General features: G+C 36.6%; 2 long non-coding RNA genes and 1 other non-coding gene across 3 annotated transcripts; 2 read left to right on the top strand and 1 right to left on the bottom strand.

The window, feature by feature from the left end:
- Positions 1-4,124: 4,124 nt before the first annotated feature.
- LOC145495407 (uncharacterized) lies at positions 4,125-9,976 on the top strand. The gene is made up of 5 exons (XR_014050409.1): positions 4,125-4,490; positions 4,903-5,009; positions 5,169-5,261; positions 5,856-5,909; positions 9,058-9,976. It is a non-coding gene; the product is annotated as an uncharacterized LOC145495407 (long non-coding RNA).
- A 75-nt stretch (positions 9,977-10,051) lies between these two features.
- LOC145495410 (uncharacterized) lies at positions 10,052-17,432 on the bottom strand. The gene is made up of 3 exons (XR_014050413.1): positions 17,286-17,432; positions 14,840-14,940; positions 10,052-10,679 (listed from the first exon to the last, which is right to left on the bottom strand). It is a non-coding gene; the product is annotated as an uncharacterized LOC145495410 (long non-coding RNA).
- On the top strand, positions 12,729-12,801 carry Trnai-gau (transfer RNA isoleucine (anticodon GAU)). Its single transcript has one exon. It is a non-coding gene; the product is annotated as a tRNA-Ile (tRNA).
- Positions 17,433-18,361: the final 929 nt, after the last annotated feature.

Below are 18,361 nucleotides of genomic sequence, written 5' to 3'. Positions count from 1 at the left end.
ACCTAAATATTGCTGCAGAGTTCGTAATGAGTGTTCCGGGCGTGTCGTTAATTTCAGCACCATTGATAAGTTTCAATGTCAAAAGCGAAGAGACTACGATTAATTTCGTTAATAGAACAAAAAGATATTATTCTGTGACGATTTTACAGTTATAATGGTTCTTGTTTACTACTGGAATGAGAAGATACGTTTTAATGAAACTAAATCTTTTCTCAATGTTATCAGGGTTCTCGCTTATTCACATTAATAATCAACACGAATTGTAGTTGAAGAAAAAGGAAATTATTTTTGTTCAAGATAACTTAAGTGAGGTATATGAAGTCTTGAGCGTTTTATTGTATTAAAGACAAGGACTCGGCTGGTAATTGAAAAATAAAGACTGACGTGTATGTTGCCGGTTTGTGATTTTTAATCCGGTTTGGAGCGGAGTGTCACAGTTATATACATCCATTGGGTTGTTTTAGAGTGCATAATGTTCAGTGTAATGGTGGCTAGTTATGAACGAGATGATCCTTGAGTTTTGAAACAGTTCACGAGTTAGTAGTATGCAAATGAAACGAGATGTTTTTATTTTTAGTTACAAAGGTAACTTGATACTTTTGTTTTTCACAAGGAGTAAATTCAATTAGAGGTCACCAATCGTCGCCTTTAGTTCTTAGGACATGTTTTAGAAGAGACGAGATTATTTAGATTTGAAACAGTTCGAACGTTTACAATAGTAAGGGTAGCTAACGATTGTTTTGCTCTTGTTGCGTGCAAATATAACGAGATATTTTTATTCTTTAGTTACAAAGGGTAATTTGACACTCTTGTTTTTCACAGGGGAGTAAATTCAATTAGAGCTGACGAATCGTCACCACTTGTTCCCACGAGATGTTTGCTATCTTTAGTTACAAGTGGTAACTTCACACTTTTGTTTTTCATATGGGAGTAAATTCCATTAGAGAGCTGACAAGTTATCGGCTATTGTTCCCAGGATATCTGATAGGATATCAGACTTTCAACGTGTCAAAGAGGTTGTTTTCTCTTTCTTTCTATTTTCGGTGAAGAAGTGTTGTTGCGTTGTCTTGCGTAAAAAGGGTAAACTTACGACTCGTATAAAATGCGAAAAGTCCTCTCAACTTGAATACTTTTGAGGAAAATTCCTCTTCGGGGAGTTATGCATGTGCGCGTGCCACACCAATCACAGTGTGGGTTGTATCAAAGAACGAATCAAATTGCCTTTTAGAAAATTAGATGGTATATACATTAATCTGGAGACGTGTCAGATTACTGTAGTTTGTTCAGTCAAACATTTTATGGCTTACTATTTAGTTATCTTACTATTACCGTTATTATTGTAACATCGTATGCACATCATAAATTCCCAGTTTCTTTCTTGCTGTACATCGCGACCAAAAAAACTTGTCAAATTAACCAAATCATTACTGTAAATAATGAATGCTCCTATCTCCGAGACTTTTAGTTCACAAAAAAATAACTCTTGCACGCCTTGCGTGCCTATGATTCATTTAAGCAGCAGTAACAGTCATCTTTTTCCGGCAAACGATAAATGGTTTCATTTTTGAGTATTTTTTTTTTTTTGTAAAAAAAAAAACCTCTTAGTCGGCGCGTCGGGTATGTTATTGACGGGTCAATGGATGAGTGAGTGAGTGAGTGAGTGAGTGAGTGAGTAAGTGAGAGATGTATGTAGGTCACACCAATCAGATTGGGTCTACTATAAACAGCCAATCAAATTTTTTGTTGTAAAGGTAAATGGTATGTGAGAAGATTTGATCCCGACACAGTTTAGAACGGCCATATTTATTCTCCTATAAAAGAGGAGGAAGTATTCATATATTGGGCTTACCTTGACATTTTCTGTGGGTTAGGCTGAGGATTTTAGTTACGAACGAGATGAGCCTTGAGGTTTGAAACAGTTCGTGAGTTACAGTATGCAAATGCAACGAGATATTTTTATTTTTAGTTACAAAGGTAACTTGATACTTTTGTTTTTCACAAGGAGTAAATTCAATTAGAGGTTACGAATCGTCGCTTCTTGTTCTTATGACATGTTTTAAAGGAGACGAGACTATTTACATTTGAAACAGTTCGAACGTTTACAACAGTAAGTGCAGGTGACGATTGGTTTGTTCTTGTTGCGTGCAAATATAACGAGCTATTTTTATTTTTTAGTTGCAAAGGGTAATTTGACACTCTTGTTTTTCACAAGGGAGTAAATTCAATTAGAGCTGACGAATCGTCACCACTCTTTCCCACGAGATGTTTGCTATCTTTAGTTACAAATGCATATGGGAGTAAATTCAATTAGATAGCTGACAAGTTATCGGCTATTGTTCCCAGGATATTAAACAAAAAAAGCTTTCATTTCTGGACGGTTTTTACGTCTCTGCAGTAGCAGTTTATTTTTATTTCGTGAGCATTTTATGACATTCTGTTCAGTCCAATATTTTTAAAGATAAAAAGTATGAAAACTGTTCAAACGTTCTTTGAAGACTGCGTGGCACCAAGTTAAAGTGCAATTTAATTAAATCAGACTTTCAACGTGTCAGAGAGGTTTTTTTCGGGGAAACAGGGAGATCTATGCAGGAGAGGATCAAAGAACACGACAGGGATATACGACTCGCCGGTACTCAGACCTCCGCCGTTTCTGAACACACTCACGAGACCGGCCACTATCCTATCTGGAATGAGGTCAAGTTTATTGATCGAGATCCTCACTAGTACACACGTAGGGTCAAGGAAGCTATTCACATAAGACTTCAGCCTAATAACATCAACAGGGATAGCGGAATTGAAATTCCTGAAGCATGGATGCCCACGATCAAAAAACACAGCAACAGGAGAACGGTACAACAGCGGACCACTGAGGGAACGGCTACTCGCCGGAACAATGGAACAATAGGAGGATCGAAATGCACCAACCACAGCCGACCTTTGTGATATAAATGATACCGTGCAATCAGTCGACCTTATCGCCTGAAGAAGACTAGCAGTAAGCAGTCGAAACGTCGCGATCTACATCTCAAGTGACTACATCGTGAGACAAACGATAATACACTTTATTAGTGTTGTTGTGTTGAGTTGTGTAAAAAGGGTAAACTTACGACTCGTATAAAATGCGAAAAGGTCTCTTAACTTGAGTATTTTTGAGCAAAAATTCCTCTTGGGGGTTGGAAGGGCTATGTGATCGGTGAGTGAGGGAGTTATGCATGTGCACGTGTCACACCAATCACAGTGTGGGTTTTATCAAAGAACGAATCTAAGAAAAAAATAAGATGGTATCTACATTAATCTGGAGACGTGTCAGATTACTCTAGTTTGTTCAGTCAAACATTTTATGGCTTCCCATTTAGCTATCTTACCATTACCGATGTAACATCCTATGTACATTATAAATTCCCAGTTTCTTTCTTACTGTACATCGCAACCAAAAAAACTTGTCAAATTAACCAAATCAATACTATAAACAGCTCCATGAATGTTCCTATATATCTCCGAGACTTCACAAAAAAAATAACTCTTGCACGCATTGCGTGCCTATGTTTTTCCAAGATTGCACTGTAACGAATCCTGCAATCTGATTGGTTCTCAGCGCGGCCGGATTTTACTATCTCAGCCCTGGGTGTGTTGAAAAGGGCTTAAAAACGTGATATAGAGTTAAAAGTGGAAATCGTCTTGCCACTTGAACATGCAATGCCCTCAAAAAAGCCGGCTTCTAACCGTGAAGCCCACTTCGTTCTTGAATTTGCTCTTGAAGATAACAATAGTTTTAGTTCTTTCCGGGCGAATTTCCATGTTTAAGAGTAACCTTTAATTTGCCGTATCCTTTAATTTCACTGCTTCTCTGGTACTCTTTTGATGTTTTCAAAGCTTAAGGCCTTACAATATTCCTTTCCATCCATAAAGAATCTCACCTCGTCTCTTTGAAACCCTGTCACCGCATTCTTCAGCTTTGCAGATCTTCCAAAACCGGGACAAACTAGACAAAATTAAACCGTTTCCCTCCTGATGAAGACTTCATGGTGGGTTTTTTAAAGTTACAATTAACTTCATCTCCTAAAAATTACTCCTATAATAATAAAATAATAAACTGCTAAGAAGTGTAACAAACTGGCGGGAAACCGATCAATGCTGCAAATTTACATTTCAAATTAGCTCAAATTATTTCCAAAAGCGCACGCTGACTTTAATAATTTATTCATTACAAGGTCAGTTTGCCATCACCTTCGTGGAGTTCTTGCTCCCTTTATACTGCGAAACCTAGAGAGTTTTGCCATGCAAAGCTTATAAAAAAAGAAAGTTACGATGTAAGGAGAGACAAATACGCTTCCTAAACAAGAGGCGATATTTTGGACCGAAACAGCGATATGTTCAACCTGTACTGATGATTTAGCGAACACAGAAGCTGCACGTGTTTAATCCTGGAGGTTCAGTCCGACTTGCTCTGTCCTTCTTCGCTGTGAAGTCTTCCGGTGGAATACTTTCGGGTTGGTGGCAACTTTTATCACCACTATCGTATACGTTTGAACATTAGTTTTGTCAAGACTTTTTTCTATCTTTACCTTGAATATAGGCATAATCTTTTTTGTGTGTATACTAAAAGTTATAAGCGCTCAATCACTGAAACGCTTGCGGGACATTTCATTTTCCTCGCGGCGAACATGATCTAAATTTCGTTTTACGACTAACCCTGGGCAACGTAAAATTTAAAGTCGAGGTCCACAGTGGGTATTTTGAATTCCTCCAACAAGTTCGCAGCCCCTATTATTTAAACTATAAATTCTAGAGTCGCGAGTGAACAATCAGTGTTTGATACAAGATATAATTTGCGTGCTCTTTATTTTGAGGCTCACTGTGTTTTAAGTTTTATTTATATTTCAATGTATTTTTGCACTTTAGGCCTGCTATGCAAGAGGATCGAAAGAAATGGCTGCGTTGTCACAACTACTTATTTCTGATACTTGTAGGTCTTCACTTGCTGCCTTGACCAAAGACGTGTCGAACAGGTAAACATAACTGTGTAGTTAGTTCAAGTGTGTTGGTTTGTCGTGGTTTTAAAACTTTTGTTTGTCAGTGTTATTTTTGTTGTCTATAACAAATAGGGTACCACTGATTTTAGTCATTAGGCTTATTTTCCGTTTGTTTGTTTTTTTTTCCTTTTCAAGGCAAAACAAAGTTTGCAAAGAAACCTCCAGTTGTCACTGGATAACTCAACATCGCGCTTGAGCAGCAGGGCTTTTGATGTTATTTTATGATAGGTATTACAAGAAATGTTTTTGTTTGTACTTGTCAGAGTATGGCTAGGTAACACTTTTATAAGAATGCATACTGACGTAAACAAGAATCAAATCACGCTTCAACTACACGTGAAACATGACAGTCTGTGAAACATGACAGGCACGTGAAACATGATAGCCTGTTTACGACGAAAACATATTCTCCCTGGTTAGATGGCTTCCCTCAATACAGATTCTTCCCCCTTCCCCCCTGCCCCCGGCGTGAAAGCTTTTTAAACATTTCAATATAAATAGCAGCGAACTGTTTACACGAGAAGTGAGGTTGGTTCGAGGAGAGGGGCTCCCTGGTTGTAGGGTCACACGCTTGAAGGCAGTGTGACCTTTGGATGGCATGCAAACTACCTCCATGAAATCTTACTCCCCTGATTTTTGCTTCACCTACCAGGGACAAACTGGGACGCGTAGAAAATATGCGAGGCTGGGGTACAGGGGCAATTTGTTTTGTCTATTTTCGATATTATTGCTCCGTAAAAGATGCTAACTACGTTATTAAACAACAGTGATAAAGAACTATCCAGCAGCAATTTTTTATTGACTTGTTTTATTCTTCTGTAGTTCCACAATGCATACCAGTATCACGTCTGATCCATTATCACCATCGTCTTCACGGTAAGTTTACAAGCTTTTTTTACATTAATTAATAATGGTGATAGGACTGAGTGGAGTGATTAACAAAATCGGACTCCCGCTTCGCGGTCGTCCGATTTGTTAATCACGAGTATGATTACAGACTGAATTGGACGACGCGAAGCCCTGTTACCAATTAATCAAAACTATGACAAAATTCGAGAAACGAACAAACCATCGATTGAGCGCGGAACGATTAAACGTCGTTATGAATGCTGACAAACACAGCAGTTTACTCGACATAGTGCACCGCAACAGCGCGCGCAAAATGACGCGTACTGTCCAATTACAAGCATGACGCGCACACTGTCCATTTAACGCTCAAATCGGGCTGCTGATAGTCAATCACGTTCGAGAACTTTGCTATAGTTTTGATTAACCTTATTATCTCGATGAAGCATTCCTCTCTATACAAGAAATTTCTGGTGAGAACCTAGGGTAAATTTGATTTGCATTCATTCTGGTTTCGTTGAGAGATCGAGTTTACAGATCTTTATATATTTAAAATTTCATGATTCTGTGGGCCACTTGTTCAAAAAGGGGTACTTATTTAATCGGTGTAGGTGTTGAATCGAGGGAATACGGTTTATGTCATTACGAATCCTCTTCGATGCTAGCCTGCGTAGCAGCGCTTCCAAAAAAGCACGCGAAGGGAACGAAACTGAAAAGTTTTTGCTCACCCCAGGCGTGCTCTTTCGCTCGCCCGCTTGCTCGCTCGCTCGTTCCATCTCTTTGCCTGGAAAAGGAAAGGAAACGGCTGCTACGCAGGCTACTTTGATGCGCTCTCGCCTGTTTGAATATATATATATTTTTTGCCAGGCACCAAAGTCAATCGAGTAACAAATTATTATAATCATAGTATTGATATTGCAAGAATAAGGTATTGAGCACTTTTACAAAGATATAACTGAGGAAATGTAGAACTCAAGTGCATTGCGGCTATCTTCTAATTTTTTTTTTTTTTTTTTTTTTGGTGGAGGGTGGGGAGGTTGGGATCTATTGCAAGATCAATAGGGAGTGGTAACTCCTTTTTTCACATTAAAATCATCAACAACCCTGAACGGTTTCGAGACTGTCGTGATCATATTTTAGCTCAATGTTAACTCAAAGATTTATTATGGAAACCAGCCTTTAAAGAACCCGAAAAAGTGTTACATTTTTTTTCAGGGAAATTAGATTTGTTCAGGCGTGAGATGCGATGCACATTTTACGTTTTGGAAGGCACAAGAAAGAAAAACTCCTTTTCTCTTTTAACTTATATTTGACTCACACCTTTCAAAAATACTATGAAGTGTACAGATAAATCAAAAATCAAAGTTGCAAAACCCATGCGACTTAGCCAGAATTTTTGTGGCAAAAAAATTATTCAACTCAGTTTATTTATCTTACTTAGGAGCCTATTTGCGCGCTGATCGTGCAAAATATCACGAAGGAGCAAAACGCATTGGAGGAGAGATGATTGGATTTGTAATGAGCTTGTCAGTTTTTGACATCGTATTTTCAAAAGGAGCTGGCTGCCAACCGGAGCCTTCCTTTTCATTTACACTGCTAAACAAAAACTGCTGAAAAGGCGTTTCAATTTGCTAAAGATTTCCTGAAAAAAAAAAAAGTGCAAGGTTTTTGTAGAACGCAGTACGCCAAATGTACTGTTTGCTTTTGGTTAATTTCACTCAGGTTTGCTTTCGGTGAGCAGTTAGTTCTTGGAAAGGACGGCATTATATTGTATTTGGCTTACTCGCCAGAAAGAGTTTTAATTTTGCATTTCGCATTTCAATGGTGTGAGTGATGTAGGTACAATCTCTTTTTTGTCGTGCAACTTTCGCTCATTTAAGGCTACTTTTCTCAATTAATTCATCGTTACGTATTACCATTCACCATGAATAAACGTTTTAGACCATAGTAAACTTAAAACCTGACTATTTTTCCGCATACTCGAATTGACACGAACAGAGCTTTAGTATGTACGCGGCAAGTTAAAATTACTGATCACTGATGATTAGAATTTTGAGGAACTTACAGGACATGGTGTTTATTTTATCAAAAGAGCAATTTCAACTTCCACTGAGCTTTGACATTTTATGAACAAAATTTGTTACGAGTAATGGTATGATCGGAATGTAAACAAATCTTTAGCAAACGAAAGGGGATTCCCAGGGAAGACCAGCCAGACTGCTCGTTAACTAATAGTGAACGTGATAAAAAGCTGAAAATTAGTCGTCAATGAATAATAAAAGTTTCGCAGGTTTTCTTTCCTATAATGTTTTTCAACCCAACGAAGTAATGAAAAAAGTTTGCTGAAATATTTCGGTTCAAAAGAAATATGCAAAATGCTAAAGAATGGAGAATTTTGACGCAATATTATGATAATTAGCATGTGTGTTTATGTGGCAGAAACCCGCCAAATTCAAACTCGCAGAAAAGTTCAGACATTTTAATGAGGTTGAAAAAGCGTTAAGGGTTTAATTTGACAGTGGATATAGAATTTGCAAAAACACGATAATTTTACAAAGGTCCTGTTTTCACGTGCTAAACCAAAATTCAAATTAGGTGTCAAAGTTGATTTTAATTATTTTTGTTTTTCAAAACGTTTTCACCAACTACGGACAACATTAAGTCATGTGTAGAGTCTTTTGCTCTTCGCTTGCGGTAATTGTATTTGAGGCTTTTAAAGTTATTTTCAGTTTTTTTTAAAATTTATTTGTTCGTCTTTTTTTGTTTTGAATCTTATTCGTTTCATGCCTGATAGAGATAGGTGCCCAATCGCGAAGCTCTCGTTTGATTTCCAAATTATCTTGCTTTTTAGTTAACTTGTCTGTAATATGATCAACATCTCACTTCTTCTGGCAATATCAATACATCAGTCAGTTTACCAGTGCGGAGAATAACGAAGCTAATTTAACTAATGCAACAAAGAAGTAACAAAGTGTTGTTATCACACAACTTCCCTGCCTCCACGGAAAGGCCAAACTTCAGTTTGAAAGTTAATGACGAAAGTACCACAGATAGTAAATCAATTTCACATATGATTCCTGACAATCAATACAGATACAAAGCAAATTGTCGCATGCCAATTGTAAACAAGTTGAATTAATTTCCTCTGATTTTAACACGCACGTTTGCTCTCTTTCAGCGTGAATACTGATTGCTGAATGGTGTGGATCACAATCTAGGAGAGGAAAGACAAGAAGTCTTTACGAAGTCAGCTCGGGAGGACAGGGCAAGATAGTCAGAGATTAATACTAGAGGTAGTAACTGTAATTTAATGGCGGCTGGTAACAATCATTCCGCCTTCGAGACTCCTCGTTAAACGACAAAATTCAATCATCAGAAGTTTTCGCAAAACCATTGAACAAATTGAAATATCGAGGGACCAGAAATCAAAAGTAAACAAGAACCAGGATTAGTTTTCATCAGGAACTAATTGTCTAGAACCTTACAAAATCATTAACAAGTGCTTTAATCTAAATTTTGCAAACTCTGCAAATTAGCAAGCATTTCGGAAGGAATGCAAATGCTACTCCTTCAGCAAGGGAAGTCAAGTTTCAGTAAAAAGATATAAATCTCAAGCGTTTTAGAGAAAGTTTCCTATGAATTAAACAATTTTTTGTTTCTTAAATCAATCAAGAAACTCGTACAACTTGCGTAATAGACCTTGCAATCAAAACATGCAAAGCGTGCTTTGTTGACATAGTTTACTACGCTGTTTTATGACAGCAGTAATTGTCTTTACGATCATCTTATTTTTTTTTGCTCCAAGTTTTGCATTCACGACTTATTTATTTCTCTTAGTTGGAATTTCTAATTTGAAAAATAACGTTTTAAAATGCCAGTACTTATCAAAATGTTTTTCACATTTCGTCTTAGTTTTTTTTGCATTGATTAATCAAGAAAGTAGTTGTGATATCCACACTTAGTAATTTTAAGTGTTCTATGATCACTTGTACCTCGCCCATTGTAAACAACTTTACTTCTTATCGAAAGTGTTGTAATTAGTGAAGGATATTGAATAAACAAGAAAAACTTTTACAACTACTATTGTTTCTTTTGTTTATTGTCTTTCATTGCATACAAATAAGTAAAAAAATATTTGCGCTTTTAAAAGGGGCCTGGAAACTAGTCAGAATGTAGGCTATCTCTTTTGCTATTTTTTGACTATGTAGGGTTGCCAGAAAGAAAAAAAATTCTGCGACTTTGAACAGAGTCTAGCCAGAAAACAAACATATACTTTGAATTTTGATGGGGCAAATCCGTTGCACAAGGCACGATTTTTCCCGCCAAAAGACTTAGTATATTTTTTACTCAAAACCAGACACCATTCAAAAGCACAGACTTTTTTTTCTAGGGACAATTTTCCCGCCGACGTTTTTTGGTTTCTTTTAAAAGCGCAGTATTTAACCGAGAAAACTTTTCCCGCCAAAAGACAGTATATTTTTGACTCAAAACCAGACACCAAATGCACAGACTTCCTTTCCTGAGGACAATTTTCCCGCCAAAAGACTTAGCTATTTTCCGACTTTGCATGTTTTGGTCCCCTTTAAAAGCGCAATAACCAAAAAATAATATCACGTAAAAGACTTACTAGTTTCTTTTTCCGGTCGTTTTAAAAGCGCAACTTTTTAATCCCAAGACAATTTTCGCGCCAATGGACTTAATTGTTTTTACTTTTTTTCGCTTGTAAAAAGCAAATTTTTATTTGAAGACACTTATCCTGTTTTTTCCTCCTTTCTTGAGCTCCTCACGTTTTATTTCAACCTGAAAGAAAAAAAGTCAAAAAACATGTTAATGGTACAAGCTTCAGAGTACTTTGTACAGCTACAATAGACCAATTTCGATATATTAAAATTCAGCTTAACACAATAGACCTCAGCACGAGGCTCTGGGGAATAACTACAGAGTTTGTGGGGTTTATTTCCCAGAGCCTCGTACTGAGGTCTATTGTTTAAGGCTGGATTCTAATATATCGAAATTGGTCTATTCGAGTTCTGTTTCTATTTGCATCTAGCCATATGCTATTCAGTCCCAAGGTTAAAATATCAATTCTCCAAACGAGTTCCATACATTCCTTTGATGACAGTTATATATCAAGACAATGCAAGTATATTCTCTAACATCATGCTTGTCCTTTATATAAGGACTGGCCGCTATGTACACCACTATGATCAATCTCTACTAGTTGCCTTACTTTTCCTTTCATAATCATTGTTCTGAAAACTTGGTGATAAATGAAGACAATTTATCTAAAAGAATTATTCACATACACTTGTACTGGTTGCCATTGTTACATTAGCTGCATGAAACTGGTGACAGATAACCCCTTGATTTAAGACTTTTCTCCAAATGTATACTTTGTTGTTTGCAATCTGTGTGAAGTCTTTCCTTTCTTTTTTGGTGTATTTAATAAACTAACATTTGACATTTCTGGTACATTAGCAAACTGACTGCAGTCCCTTTATTGTTTAAAAGGTGCTAGTTGAAGTCTAAACTCGAGTGCAACTACCTGACAGTAGAGAATCCAACAGTCTTGAAAAATAATCACGACTTTTAGAATGCCCTTTTATCAATAACAAACAAGAGAGAGTCATTTTTACATGCAGGCAATTTTCAGCAGTCTTATGTCAAAAGAATAAAAACTGATCAAATTATTGCGAGCAGAAAATATCGAACAGTTGTTTTCTTTCTTTTTAAGAATGGTGCCTACTAGATACAAAGGTCTTTTGCCTGAAATAGAGCTATGAAATAAAAAAAAAACTGAACGAGTAGAATTAGTGGAAATAGAAGATTCCAACAAGGGCTATAAGCCTATGGGAATCCCAGAAGAAAAGTGAAAAAAATAAAAGTGGTGAACAAAAATGCTGACATCAAAACTGTTTCTAAAAAGAAGACCAAAAGTTTTTCTTCACAGATTTCCTTAGAATTCGCCTTTATGTACACAAAACCAGTAATGTTTATAAAAATCTTTAAAATGCATAGCAAGTGGTGACACAAAATCACCTTTCCTATGTAACTTTTAATAACAAAAAAATAATTGTAACAACAGCAACATTAATCTCTCTCTGTTTAGCAAAAAATACAGTCTACATAGCTCTTGTACACAACAAGTTAATCACATGTTCAGTAGGCTTAAAAGTTAAACTAGTTAGTTTCATCTTTTTGAAATCGTTTTTATAGTCTATGACAATTTTCCTGTCACCTACCCAATAAATCAAAGACTTGCATCTCTCGCAATGATTGTGCAATTATTGTTAAGCACATGCACCATGCTATCTTCATGTAGAAGCTTACAGTTTGATTTCAGTGTAAATATATTCTAAGGATTAAGCAGCTACATGTAGTTCTTCAGCAGTTAGTGGTTAGTGTAGTATAAATGAACCCCATAACAAGAACTAGAGTCAAAGACATTGTGCATTTGCACAGGCATTATAAACTGCTAGGTTATGTGTTAGTTTTGGGTTGCCTGTGCTTATGAGCCTGCTATTGCAGTCAGCAGAACAGTTATGTACAGTGTAATACAAGTGAACATATGAAAGATCATATATTTGAACTGCAGAGAAAGATATGAAGGCATGATTGATTATTGCAGTTATACACACAACTTAAGCAGTTGTGAAATTAGAGCCTGAAAAATATTCAGGCTTTAATTTTAAAAACTGGTTAAGTTATGTGTATAACCGCGATGATCAATCATGCCTTCATATCTTTCTCCGCAGTTCAAATATATGACCTTTCATGTACTGGTATTCACTTGTATTCTTCACCATCTACGGGTATATTATGAACTCACAATGTGATCAGCTCCCAGATGGCTTGATAGCTCAGTTGGTACAGCACTGCACTGATATTGCAGAGGTCATGGGTTTGAATCCCGTTCAGGCCTGAATTTTTTTCAGGCTTTAATTTACAACTGCTTAAGTTGTGTGTATAACTGCAATGATCCATCATGCCTTCATACAGTTATGTAATGTATAAATTATGTATACTTTGTTAATAGCTCATTGCACTTGGCTGCCTTGTTTTCTTGTGCCGTACATTGGCATGAAATTAGCTGATTACAGCCTCAAGTTTAGCAGGCAATCATTTTCTTCACTTCACAACAGTTTGCAATATGCCAGCTGCTATCCTGGTGTTCCTGGTTTTAGCACATTTTCATTAAACTTGATTTGGTCACAAAAGGAAAATGTTTTGATATCTTACATGTAGTTGTACACTTGGTAGCTTAGTTGATTCCACCAGTTTCAACCCTAGCACATGTGTGGCATGTAATCCATGCCTTGTGTGATGCGCAGAACGTGTGGGCACTAACATAAGTAGGCACTGTCCTTAAAAACATTCAAGCTTTCATAACCAGCTGTTTGTTAAAATTATAATAACCTTTGTATGCAGTTAATGTTGTAAGAAACATTTATTAAGATTCTACATTTCTGACTGACAGCATTAACTCTAGAAGCGCCATACAGATCTATTCAAAACTACAAACTTATCTTGTAGAGAATGCAAAAGGCCATTTACAACTGGTTTTATATCAACTTTAAAATGCTTTTTAAAAAAATTCTTCTCAGTAATGAGAGCCATACAGCTCTATCAAAACATGTGCACCAGTTCCGAGAATTTGATGCTGGATCAAGACAATACACTGTATCCATTAACTGATGATTTTCTTAGTTTATTCTTGTCACTTGCTCGCTGCATAATATTGTTGGTATTGTAACCAGAAATTGGGTTTTGATCAGTCCTGGGTTAACCAGGGATAGGGAAACTATATTTAATATCAATAAATAAAGTAAAAGCTGCCAAACATTGCAACTTAATCTGAAATTTATCTGAACAACTTGGTATGCAAGACATCTCAAAATACTTCAGTTATAGCATACAACTGTAGGTTAAATGTTATATTGTTGCAAACAGTGGTCATTAAATTATAAAATTTTACTTGATCATTCTCTCCTGTGAGTTGGTTCATTGTCTGGGCTTGGGTCTGACATGGACATTGACTAGGTTTCAAATGGATATCATCATGAGAGATATTTTCTAATGACAAATTTAGGACACCCCCTATCACATCATTTCCTTTCTTAGCTTTTCCTCTGGTATGACTACAATAAATTATACTAAATCAATATTGAAAACAAACAGCCCTTTCCAGAGCTAGTTAGAGGTTTCAAAAAATGATTAGGAAGGCAATTTTACATTCAAAGTGTAGCTATTTCATCTAAAAATACCACATGAAAAAATTTTCAAAGTACATTGACTTTACTTTGGCCATATTCCAACTTGAGTAAGATTAAAGAAATACTCATTTATTAAAACTGATCCTGTACAAAACTAACAATTTGTCATCATGGTTGCTATGGTAAAATACTGGTGCTGATGAAACAAAACTATTTTCAATTCACAAAAATCCAAGGCTCCCTTACGATGTACATAAAAGGTTTGGTTATGAAAAGCTATCCAGTTAGTCTGATTGGCATGACTGGTCATCATTCAAGAAAATACCTCAGTCCAAACTTTTCTTGAAGTTGTAACTGACTGGGCAATGACCACCTAACTTTGCTTTGAAACAACACAAATCTGCCCATCCCAACCCTACATTTCCGCCATTGGATGAAAAAGTAGTTCAAAAGTGCTTTCTAATGCTTAATGTGCAATGCACCGATGAGACATCCAGGACATTGTTGTTTTGTGCTATTGTGTAAACGAAGTGAATCTACTGAGCTTGAAATATCAATAAAACTGCCTTATTGACAAACTTTTTAATACTTCTGAAAAAACGTCCATGATCGAATGAGCAAAAGCAATCTATCAACCAATTATAAATTAAGGCAGTGTAGCCAATTGTATCGCATGTTTGCCAGTATGTAGCAATCTTGCCAGTATGTAGTCATGTTATAATTGCTAACAAGGGAAACTGAACTCACCAAGCTATGATGCATAGAGTTTCTGTTCCATTCCTGCTTTTGTGACTTGTACCATCGATGTAGTAATCTTCAGTAACATAAACCAAAAAAATGCAGAAGCTCTTGAGAAAAACAAATAATAAAATAATTTGATAAATGCTCTTTTGCCTAGTATCAGAACAAAATGAAATCTGCACAGCACCAGAAATGATTCCCAGACCAGAAATGATCACCAAAATGAACCACAAATGATCTTGAACTGAAAATGATACCCAAAGTGTGGCCCACAAATGATCCTGGAAAAAAATAGGAATGACATGGAGTTTTTGTAAGCAATAAATAGTTGGCTACTAGATCTTGAGGAAGTGAGTGCTTTCCACCTCCCAACTTGCGAGGGTCATAAGCAAAATAGTTTCTTGGAGCTACCGCAAGCAAAGAAGAAATTTCAGCAGTCTATGCACCTGTCCCTACTATTATTTCCCTGACTCATTTTAATTAAAATAATTCATTAATTGAAAACAAAGAAAATCACCATTGTTGTGGAGGTTTGGATACTTAATTTGGTCTTAATTAGCATAGATTTTGACAATTTTGCTTCTCCATTTACATCTTAGTTTTTGTTTTGATTGAGAAGATATATCAAACACTCAAGACAGAATTTCATTCGCTATCCAAAAACCTCAAATTTTGTCAAAAATACTCCGCGGCGTGTTGTATTTTCACATCGCTTCGTGATGAAACACTGTCTCTTGTGTTTAATATATTACATGACTTGACCAGTCAACTCCACTGTAGGGAATGATTATATATAAGCAAATTATCAATAAACCTCACTTCTAAATTGCTTTCATCCAACTGCAAGAATTATGTGAGAGCTCTCAAGTTGATTTGTTGCCAAAGAGTGAGATTTTTGACAGCATAGCCATCCATCGGTTGTGATGCCGTAGGCATCACCTTTCTAGGGGGTCTGGCAGCATGTCCCCTAGAAAATTTTGAAAAATTGAAGTAGCTACATGTAAGATGTGTTTTCTTTCATTCTGAGCAGCTCTGCACAAAAATTCCTACTGCAGGAAAGTGCTCAAAGCGAGCACAAAGCAAACAAGTAGTAGATTAGTTTCAGCATGTGAGCGCAAGAATGAATTCATTTGTGTGAGTCTCACACGCAATGCGTGAGACTTGAGAGCTCTGCTTAAAATGACTGATGACCTTTTGAACATTTTTGGTATATCACAGTTGATATAGAGGGAGAATTATTTAACTCCCTTTTGGGAGTTCTGGTTTTGAAGTCAAAGGGAACCAAAAATGGTGGCAAAGCTTTATGGACACGCAGAGCATCTTGGGTACCCTACTTTTTTGTGCCGACATGTTTCAATGGGCACAAATTCGTAATGGAAACACAAGTCAATCAATGCCTATGTGTCAGGCCTTCCTCCACTCCTCTTCTCCTCCCCTAAACTATCCCCTAAGGAAGGCCTGGTGATACTCAGGCAGATTGTTCTAAGGAGCCCAATTCTTCTTGTTTTTCTGAGGATTCTTCCTTGCATTTGGCAGGGCTTGTAATTGAAAAAAGAATAATTATATGAAGTTGGAACGTTATGACCTCTTCTGAAAAGTTAGTTGCAAGTTTGAAAATGTTAGTCCCAAACAAACAGAGTTTACTTATTAAAAATCAGATTTAATATTTAAAACATAGACTTGCAAATAATTTTCAAGGCTCCGCTTTAATTTTGTCAAGAGCTTTTATGCCATCTAGCATCATTTGCTGTCCAAATCAGGGATCATTTTGCAGTTTGAGATCACTCCATGTAATTTTGCCCTCCAATTAGGAAGTTATTAATTTTCTGTTCTGAGATCATTTCCAGTTGGGGATCCTTTCTGTTGCCAATTTTTGGAGATATTTATCTGGAATGTTTCCCACCAAATATAAATAATTATTGTGCTTCAAATAAGGTCAAAAGTTTGCAAGCCAACCAAAACGGTCCACATTGCCTACTATATTATGCTCCTACAGCATGGGGAAAACAATAATAGTACTCCCTCCCCCCCACCGCCCCCCCAACCCCTGGATGGGAGACTCTTACAGTCTATCACAGGTTTTGCCCTGAGTGAGTATTCTGTCTGGCTGCCCCCACAACTTGCCAGTGCACAAATATACTTTTGCTTGGACAGAGGCACTGTGAGAGTAAAATGACTTTATTGTTCACTTTGCAAGAACAGTGCACAATGGATGATCAATTTGGTTTGCACTACTAGGCCACTGCTAGGGTTCCATGCATGTTTTCTATCAAGTTACAAGACTTGCATACTGGAAGCACCCTTAAGCCTGAGGCATCTTTCTTTCAGCTCTCCCATTTTAGAGAACTGCTTAAGCAAGTGGCTCTCTCATGGTTTAATACTTTGGAACGTTTGATCCTCAGTTCTGAGCGATACATCACACTGATAAAAGAAAAAGCACATCACAACTTACCTTTGTGCTATGGTGAATGAAGTTGTTCCATTGTCAGTGAAATCTCCCAGAAACTATTTAAGAAAGGAAATAAATAAATAAATAAATAAATAAATAAATAAATAAATAAATAAGTACTTTTCATAAATACACGATTTCTGCTCACAAATCAAGGAGTAGAAAGGTAGCGGTCAAATAAGAAACATTTTACAGTGATGTCATGTTTTGAAGCACATCCTTATCTAGCACTGACAAAGCATGCACACTAATTAATGGAAACTAAACTACATAAATTTATGGATAAAACTCTTTATACTTAGAGCAATAAACTTTGCCCAGGTTACCTCACTTTGTCCTGGAAGTAAAAAATTTCCAATATTATTGTTGCACTGTTTGTCAAGTAGTTAAAAAGCTGCTGGGAAAATGAAAATAAATAAACAAACATTTTATCAATAAATCACATAAATATGGATCGTACTGGCAAAGAAATTAATTCAATGCCTAAATTTGGGGAATGGTCCAGATTATGCTTGATGATGAAACACTGAATCAGAATTTACACATTAACCCATTGACTCCCATGCCACCTGTAATCAGCCGTGACAAGAATTGGGCTTTGTTCCACCTCTTACGTCATCACGTTTGACCAAAATTGGCATCATCTATACTCAAGTTCTGCAGGAGGAAAAGATCTCTCCAGTGATACCCAGATAAAAGTGATCAGCTCAATGGAGCCTGAAATATGCACAAAAATGCTCAGAAATTTGAGTGAAAAACTCAGAGCAAAATTTCCTGCGACTACACGTGGCTACTCCAAATGAAAAGCCAAAAGATGTACATGTAGGTCACTTTCTCATCTCAAAATTGATTTCTGCCCATGTCTGATTGAAAATGTCATCAAATGCGATGCTAGTGAAAGGAAAGGCATGCTGTCATGTTGTAAATGCCCTTTTGAGTAGATTGGAGCTAATTTGGCCCATACCCAGCCCAAAAATCTCCAAAATCTCCAAAAAATGCGTTTTTGGCAAAAAGCTCCGGGAGCCGGTGGGTTAAGTAACAAAATATAAGCTTATGTTTTGATTCATATATCAAGAATT

This window comes from Orbicella franksi, chromosome 8, assembly GCF_964199315.1.
Source record: "Orbicella franksi chromosome 8, jaOrbFran1.1, whole genome shotgun sequence".
Classification (NCBI taxonomy): Eukaryota; Metazoa; Cnidaria; class Anthozoa; order Scleractinia; family Merulinidae; genus Orbicella; species Orbicella franksi.
The sequence above is the reverse complement of the archived record's forward strand: the minus strand, read 5'-3'. Positions and strand labels throughout refer to the sequence as shown.